This window comes from Trichechus manatus, unplaced genomic scaffold, assembly GCF_000243295.1.
Source record: "Trichechus manatus latirostris isolate Lorelei unplaced genomic scaffold, TriManLat1.0 scaffold00001, whole genome shotgun sequence".
NCBI classification, from domain to species: Eukaryota; Metazoa; Chordata; class Mammalia; order Sirenia; family Trichechidae; genus Trichechus; species Trichechus manatus.
The window spans coordinates 6,062,676-6,072,122 of record NW_004443937.1 but is presented as its reverse complement, the minus strand read 5'-3'; positions in this window follow the sequence as shown (position 1 = coordinate 6,072,122).

Sequence of the window (9,447 nt, the reverse complement as noted above, 5' to 3'; positions counted from 1 at the left end):
ATTATTTGCTCAGCATACAGATTGAATAGGTACAGTGAAAGGATACAACCTTTATGCACACCTTTTCTGACTTTAAATCACGCAATATCCCCTTGTTCTGTCCGAAAGACTGCCTCTTGATCTATGTACAGGTTCCTCAAGAGCACGATTAAGTGTTCTGAAATTCCCATTCTTCACAATGTTATCCATAATTTGTTACGATCCACACAATCGAATGACTTTGCATAGTCAGTAAAACACAGGTAAACATCTTTCTAGTATTCTCTGCCTTCAGCCAGGATCCATCTGACATCAACAATGATATCCCTGGTTCCATGTCCTCTTCTGAATCCGGTTTGAATTTCTGGCAGTTCCCTGTTGATATACTGCTGCAGCCGCTTTTGAATGATCTTCAGCAAAATTTTACTTGGGTGTGATATTAATGATATTGTTCAATAATATCCACATTCAGTTGGATCACCTTTCTTGGGAATAGGCATAAATATGGATCTCTTTCAGTTGGTTGGCCAGGTAGCTGTCTTCCAGATTCTTGGTACAGACGAGTGAGCGCTTCCAGCGCTGCATCAGTTTGTTGAAACATCTCAATTGGTTTTCACCAATGCCTTCAATGCAGCTTAGACATCTTCTTTCAATACCATCAGTTCGTGATCATATGCTACCTCCTGAAATGGCTGAACGTCGATCAATTCTTTTTGGTACAGTGACTCTGTGCATTCCTTCCACCTTCTTTAGATGCTTCCTATGTTGTTTAATGTTTTCGCCATAGACTTCTTCAATATTATAACTCAACGCTGGAATTTCTTCTTCAGCTCTTTCAGCTTGAGAAATGCCCAGCGTGTTCTTCCCTTTTGGTTTTCTAACTCCAGGTCTTTGCACAGTTCATTGTAATACTTTACTTTGTGTTCTCGAGCGGCCCTTTGAAATCTTCTGTTCAGCTGTTTTACTTCATCGTAGGGCTTGCAATGCTGTAAATCTTTATGGACACAGACTGGCACATCTTTCTCCCCTAGAACAGCAGATGGGTTCAAACCACTGAACTTTTGGTTAGCAGCTGTGCGCTTAACCACTGTGCCACCAGGGATCCTTCTAGACATCATTACAGGTATATGATACATAGAATTGGGCATCAGAACAGTGTGCCTTGGACATCTATGGGCCTCAGAGACCTCATCTGAAAATTTAAGGTGTCCTTGGGTTAAGCACTTGGCCACTAACTGAATGGAACTGGGTGAACTGAAGTAGAAGAACAATACTATGCAAAAAATTCAGCCTTCTCCACAATTACCTTTATAGAAAGAGCAGGTCATATGAGCTTATGTGTAATTAGTAATGTGGAGAGGGGGTAAAGTAAGTGCACTTGCGCATTTCTTTAGTGTTGAGTGCTCACCATGTGTAAGGCACTTAAAGCTAAAATAATCAATGCAAACTATCATGTAAGGTAAATTAGTGATATTGCTTAAAAGAGGCACCTGGTAGATTCTTATTAGCCCTAAAACTTCACCTGTTTCTGATTCCACAGCCTTGCCATACCCTCATCTTGGGACCATGTAACTTTAGGCTCTTGATTTTGCACTAGGACTGTGACTTGCTTTGGCCAATTCTATATGGACAGAAATGACAATGTAACAGATGTTCGCCTAGATTGGAGTCCCTAGGTGGTGCAAACGGTAAAGCACTCAACTACTAACTGAAAAGGTGGTGGTTTGAACCCATCCAGAGGCCACCTGCTTATAAAAGGTCACAGCCTTGAAAACTCTATGGAGCTCAGTTTTACTCTAACACATGAGGTCACCATAAGCTGGAATCGACTCAATAGCAACAGTTTGTTTTTTTTTGTTTTTTGAGCCTCTGCTGTGGGAGGTCTTTTATGTTTCCACTCGCCCTCTTATGCATCAGTCATCATATCAAGAAGCACATGCAATTAGCTTACCCAATAGTCCCAGGAGGAGGAAGATCATAGCCATGTCAGCTGACCTGTAGACCTGCAGTAAGAAGAGTGCTGTCCAGACCAGCTAACGTTCAGCCAACCCATACACACAGGAGCAATAAGAAATGATTGTTTTTTTCATTAACTGAATATTGAATAGGTTAGTTATGCATCATTATTGTCATAAAATCTAACCAATAAAAGTCACAAATAAGAAAGTGGTTACTTCCACCTAAGGAGTGTGTTGTTTGGCACTGATTCTCTTTTAATGATGGGCAGATAGAACTTAGCCATTTGAAAATGCTCAAGATGGGTGTTCTATGTTTGTGGAGAAGGACGTGAACAAATGCATAGGGAATAGAAGATCTATGCCTTTGCAGTCCCAGGAAGCATTCTGGGAAGTAACATGTTTCAGCATAAGTCTCTGGTTCATAGACATTGTAGTGGCTTCCTTGTTCAAATGCATGATATGACATCAGATGAAGGAGAGAACTGAGAAGGATCAGGGGATGTTTCCCTCTCTTTCTTCCCGCCATAATGACTGGAATGGTGGTTTTTCCATCCTGTGTCATTTCAAAGGGATCTGTACTGTACCTTGGGTGACCAGAAGGGGAAAAATATACAGTTTTAAGATTAAATTTTATATTTGTAAAAATTAAAGAAAGGCTCTCATACATCATGTTAATTATGATGAAGAAAGTCAATTTATAAAATATTTTATAGAGACTATGAAGTTAGAAAGAGTCCCTGGATGGTGCAAAAATGCTCAGATGCTAATTGAAAGGTTGGAGGTTTCAGTCCACCAGAGGTGCCTTGGAAGAAAAGCCTGGTGATCCACTTTTGAAAAATCAGCCATTGAAAGCCCTATGGAGCACAGCTCTATTCTGACACACATGAGGTCACCATCAGTCAGAATTGACTTGATGGCAACTGGTTATGAAGTTAGAAATGATTCACTATTCCATTGGTCTGAATCTATGAATATCTTTTACTGCTTCATAATACACATCACTAAGAGCTTGCAAGATTCTCCAAACAATTTATGTATAATTATGTCATTAAGGTAAATAGGATGATGATGGTAACATTGTATCTGGTTTTATTTTCATTAACTTAATTTTATTAGAAAAGCAGCTGCACATAGTTAACTGGCTTTAAGTTGCAGCAAATCTCGTGATATCATTAACACACTATTTTATTTGTGTGATGCAACACCTTGAATGAAAATGCTATTTAAACAAGCCTTCAGATTTTCCTATATATTGGCTAGGCACTCAATGTAAACAAGACAATTGAGAAAATTCTTTCTATTTGTTTCTGCTACTATCATTTTGGGAAAATTAAGAAAGCAGTCTCAATAATCTGTTACAAAGAATAAATAAAATTGGTAGTTATCTCAAATGTCGTTTTGGCCAGTATTGTCAATTTTGTTCTCCTCTTCCTATGGTTCCAGCAAGAGGGCAATGAAGAACTGACACAACTGTACACCTACTTCAGACTCCATCAACCCAATCATCAAACATGGAGGTTTGGGCTACGGTCCCCAGATCCATTGTTCAGGTTGCACTTGGCCTGTGATCTGCTTTGGCCAATGGTAAAAAACCAGTTGCTATCAAGTTGACACTGACTCATGGTGACCGCATATGTGTTAGAATAGAATGGTGCTCCACAGGGTTTTCAATGGCTGATTTTTCAGAATAGATCGCCAGTCCTTTCTTTTGAGGTAACTCTGGGTGAACTCGAACCTCCAACTTTGTGGTTAGCAGCTGAGAGTGTTAACTGAAATGACAGTGTGCCAATTCCAACTGTAGGCTGTAAGAGGTATTTTATGATGGTCTTTTATTACTAAAATCACATAGTAAAGCCTGGGCTGCACTTTCATGCTGTTTGTGCATATTGTCTTTGTTGGCTTAACGGATGCTAAGCATCAACCGGTCTTCCCTTAGGCACTCTTTCCCCTTGTGGCCACAGCAGTTCAAGAAGGCACCTTCCAGTGCCACAGGCTACAGATGCAGGACACCTACTGAGGTTGTACTTACTGGAGAGGAGCAGGAAGAATTGGGTCTAAACCATCTTGTCCTGACCTGAAGTCCATAATATTCTTTTTTCAAAAATACTTTCCAAGTCTGAAAATGGTTCTGAGTATTTAAAATGGGATGTAAATAAACATGAAATGAAAGTGGGGTAGGGAAAACCATACAGCAGCTTTACTCCCTCAGCTCCATTATATTTTAGGGTTGTCAGAACAAAAGGGCATTTGTATAATTAAATCCACAACGAAGAATCTTAAAATCCTTTAACAGGAGCAGTTTAACTTTGTCACTGTATAACTCTGTGTGCATTTAATTCTCCCAGATGAGTGCTGCGATAAATTCAGTCACAGGGAGAAGAATGTACCAGAAATTGTGTAACAAAAAAGATGCTACAACTAATTCCTGAGTCTCTCAGTTCTGACTCTGAAAGATAGTGACATCTAAGCCACCTAACAATTTTCACTTGAAAGCACTACCTGGAAGAGCTGCACAGAGACGATTTTTAAGAAAAAATAAATGTACGGCTATATATATACAGAGCCCTGGTGAGGAAGTGGTTAAGCATTCGGCTACTAATCAAAAGGTCGGCAGTTCGAACCCACCAGCCGCTCCTTGGAAACTCTATGGGGCAGCTCTACTCTGTCCTATACAGTTGCTATGAGTCGGAATTGACTTGACGGCAATGGGTTTGGTTGGTTTTTGGTTTGGGTGACACAAATGGTTAAGTGCTCAACTACTAGCGAAAAGTTTGGCAGTTCAAACTCACCCAAGGCGCCTCAGAAGACAGGCATGGTGATCTGCTTCCAAAAGATAACAGCTCTCTGGAGCAGTTCAACTCTGCACACACGGGGTTGCCCTGAGTTAAAATCGACTCGATGGCAGCTAACAACAACAAATTAACATAAAACACCCTGTGCTCCACCTAAGGCTAACAACCGAAAGGACGGCAGTTTGAACCCACCAGCCCCTCTGCAGGAGAAAGATGTGGCAGTCAGCTTCTGCTTACAGCCTTGGGAATCCTATGCGGCAGTTCTACTCAGTCCTACAGGGTTGCTATGAGTCTGAATTCGACTCAATGGCAAAGAGTTTATATATATGTATATATACACATATGTATATATATATATATATAGAGAGAGAGAGAGAGAGAAAGACGTCCATGCCCTATTCCCCAGAACATGTTACTTTACATGGCAGAAGGGACTTTGGAGGTAAGATTAAATTAAGGACCTTGAGATGGGAGATTTTCCAGAATTATCTGGATGGGTCCACCGTAATTACATGGTCCTGTGAGACAGTGTTAGGAAGATCAGAGTCAGAGGGGAAAATGTGATGATGGAAGCAGAGATCAGAGAGATGCAAGGAAGTGGCCAGGAGCCAAGGAATGCAGGCTACTTCTAGAAACGGGAGAAGACAAGGAAACATATGTTCCCACAGAGCCTCCAGAATGAATGCAGCCCACCAACACCTTGATTTTAAAAATTCTGACCTCCAGGACTGTAATGAATAAATCAGTGTCGTTTTAAGCTATTAAGTTTGTGATAGTTTATTACAGCAGCAATAGTAAACTAATAAAGCCTCCAGGTAAGTCTTCCTCAAATTATGTTCACTTGTACAATTTCATCAAATCTTCCTTTCCATCCCCTTTCCCATAACCCTAGTGAACTTTTGCCTCAGTGACAAACGAGAGAAAGAAAAACTATTTTCTAGAGTCAGTTTGGGAAAACGTACTTCCACTAAGAATCTTATTTCAAAAATCCTTTCAAGGCACAAAGAAGATTTTTAGATCAAAAGGATTTGTGTGTGTGTGTGTGTGTGTGTGTGTGTGTATGCGTGTGTGTGTGTATAACGCAAAACTCTCTCTACCCGTCATGCATCCTTCTTAGACAATGTATACTAGTAATATGAGCTTTATGTGGGCAGGATTATTTTTTATTGGGGCAGGGAGGTTTGCTGCTGAATTCACAGCACCCAGTACAAGAAATGTTTGCTGATTAAGTTGCATCGAAATAAAAATCATTATACTCTTTTCGTCCTAAGTTATCAGGACTAGCTGTCTTCCAAGCCCAAATCTAAATCAGGTTCTTTATTTTTTATATTGAGTTGTTTCAGCCTGACATGGTATGTGGCATGTCACTGAAAATTTTTATTCGGAATTAAACAGCCTAATGCATATCATTTTTGGAGGTTTTTAAGTTTAATTTAGCTATATGCTTATTGTTGCCAACTTTAATTTGATCATGGTAATCAAAACAGAGGATAGATCCATGTTAACGAAAGCCTGATGAGTAATTTCCTCTATTAAAACATTGGTTCAGAAGGAACCTGATAAGGTGGAGTGCATCCCAGTTTTTTGAGAGGGAGAGGGATTAAAAATCCGATATGGGAAGCATTACAAAAAATTGATCCAGATCAAATCCCATTACATTCAAACTTTTGAGGCATCTCAGATGTTTGCTGTGATGAATGTTTGACATGAAAATACAGCTGTAAATCACATTCCCAGATGGAGAGAAGCAAAGCTAATATCCCCCTTTCTGATGAATTTACAAACATAAAAGATTAATTTTAAGGGTGCAAGAAAAGGACAGGCTTTATACACACGTGTGCATCCTTTGTCCCCCTTCCCCTCTCTAAGTTCCCGGGTCCTTTTAGCCAGTAAGTCCCTTTGCTCTGCAAGACTGTAAATTCAAATTTGTTTTTGTTCTTTTTCTTAAACAGATTCTTAGAATTTCAGATTTGAGGAAGAAGAGGAATAGGGAAATGGGAACTACTTATAAGTTAATGAACTTAAGATATGCATTAATATGTACCGTATTTAATAGTATTTTCAGCATCTTCTACACTGACACTAGAAGTATTTACCAAAAAAAGAAAAAGCATTATTAGGAGTCATTTTACAGAATCTATTACAGTCAAATGATAAATGTACTGATATTTTGTAATATAAAATAACTTTTTTGTTTAGCTCCTATCCTAATTATGTTTGCAGCTGTTTCTTCTCATTTTGAGTTGTACCACATCAGCAAATGAAGGTCCTGAAAGCTTGATTCCATCCACGTCATTAAGGTCGACTCTACTTTGAGGAGGCAGCTCTTCCCCAGTTGTCTTTTGAGTGCCTTCCAACCTGGGGGGGCTCATCTTCCAGCACTACATCAGACAATGATCGACTGCTATCCGTAAGGTTTTCACTGCCTAATTGTTTTCAGAAGTAGACTGTCGGGTCCTTCTTCCTAGTCTGTCTTAGTCTGGACGCTCAGCTGAAACTTGTCCTCCCTGGGTGACTCTGCTGGTATCTGAATACTGCTGGCATAGCTTCCAGCATCACAGTAACATGCAAGCCCCCACAGTATGACAAACTGACAGACTGTTCGGACAGAAAAAGGGGATACTGCATGGTTTAAAGTCAGGAAAGGTGTGTGTCAGGGTTGTATCATTTCACCATACCTATTCAGTCTGTATACTGAGCAAATAACCCAAGAAGCTGGACTATATGAAGAAGAACGGGGCATCAGGATTGGAGGAAGACTCATGAACAACCTGCATTATGCAGATGACACAACCCGGCTTGCTTAAAGAGGACTTGAAGCATTTACTAATGAAGATCAAAGACCACAGCATTCAGTATGGATTACACCTCAACATAAAAAAAATAAAAATCCTCACAACTGGACCAATAAGCAATGTCATGATAAACAGACAAAAGATGGAAGTTGTTAAGGATTTCATTTTACTTGGATCCACAGTCAACACCCACGGATGCAGCAGTCAAGAAATCAAAAGACACATTGCATTGGCAAATCTGCTGCAAAAGACCTCCTCAAAGTTTTGAAAAGCAAAGATGTCACCTTGAAGACTAAGGTGCGCCTGACCAAAGCCATGGAATTTTCAATCGCATCATATGCATGTGAAAGCTGGACGATGAATAAGGAAGACTGAAGAATTGACACCTTTGAATTGTGGTGTTGGCAAAGAATACTGAATATACCATAGACTGCCAAAAGAACGAACAAATCTGTCTTGGAAGAAGTACAACAGAATGCTCTTTAGAAGCAAGGATGGTGAGACTATGTCTTATATACTTTGGACATGTTGTCAGGAGGGATCAGTTCCTGGAGAAGGACATCATGCTTGGTAAAGTACAGGGTCAGCAAAAAAGAGGAAGACGCTCAATAAGATGGACTGACACAGTAGCTGCAACAATGGGCTCAAGCAAAACAACGATTTTGAGCATGATGCGGGACCGGGCAGTGTTTCGTTCTGTGGTACTCAGGGTCGGTATGAGTCGGAACCGACTTGATGGCACCTAACAACAACATCTTAATTATATTTTAAAAAGGAGCAAGGCAAATACTAAGGGTATAAACTCATTCACCTACTCTTTAAAAAATCAATTAATCTTAATGCCTTGATATTATTAAATATATGTAACTTAATGTCACACAAAAAGTATTTTAAAATATCTTCCCAATGAGTGTGACAGATTTTAAATAAATATTTTATAGAGTGTTATTTTGCATTGAATCTAATATTGCAAGACATTTGGCCTACAGTATTATGAGTCTGACTTTGATTTCCTCAGTATTATCATTATTATGTCTTCTTTCTGCCCTCTCTTCAGTTGCTTCCTGGGATGCTCAAATCAAACATACAAAAAAATTTAACCTGGCATTCGAGGCTTCACAATGTTTTCTTGTTTCCTTCTTTCCTTCCCTTCTCTTTCTCTTCATTCTCTCCTCTCTCTATCTCTCCCTCCAGTTAGATATTAAGTCCTTGTTATGTGTTAGCCACTATTCTAAGTGCTGGGACTACTAGAGGGACTGGGACAGTCAGAGTCTCTGATCTCAGGGAATCCTTGTATTGAGGAAGGATGTTTAATAGGACAGGTGGAGTCCCCTGGGTGGTGTAAAAGGTTAACATGCTGACTGCTAACTGAAAGTTTGGGGGTTAAAACCCACCCAGAGGTGCCTCAGAAGAAAAGCCTGGCAATCTGCTTCCACAAGATCATAGTCATTGAAAACACTTTACGGAGCACAGTTCTACTCTGCCACAAATGGAGTCACTAGGACTCAGAATTTGTGTGTGTGTGTGTGTTTGTTTTGTGTTTTTTGTTTAATAGGACAGGCAATAACAGGCTTAAGCCAAGGAAGCCCAAATATAGGAATTAAAAGCACAGATTCTGGGGTTGAGTTTTTAATCTTGGCTTCATAACTAATAAAGTATGACTTTTGATAATTACTTAATCTCCCTGAGGTTACAGTTTTTCATCTACAAAAGAAGAAGTGGGGGAGGGGAAGGAAGAAGGGCAAAAAGGAAATGATAATAACTACTTTATAGTTTTTCTGAGAAAACTAAATGAGACAACACATTTTTTTTTTCTTTTTTTTTTAAATATTTTATTGTACTTCAGGTGAAGGCTTACAGAACAGATAGTTTCTCATGTAACAGTAACACACATGCTGTTTTATGACATTGGTTAACAACCCC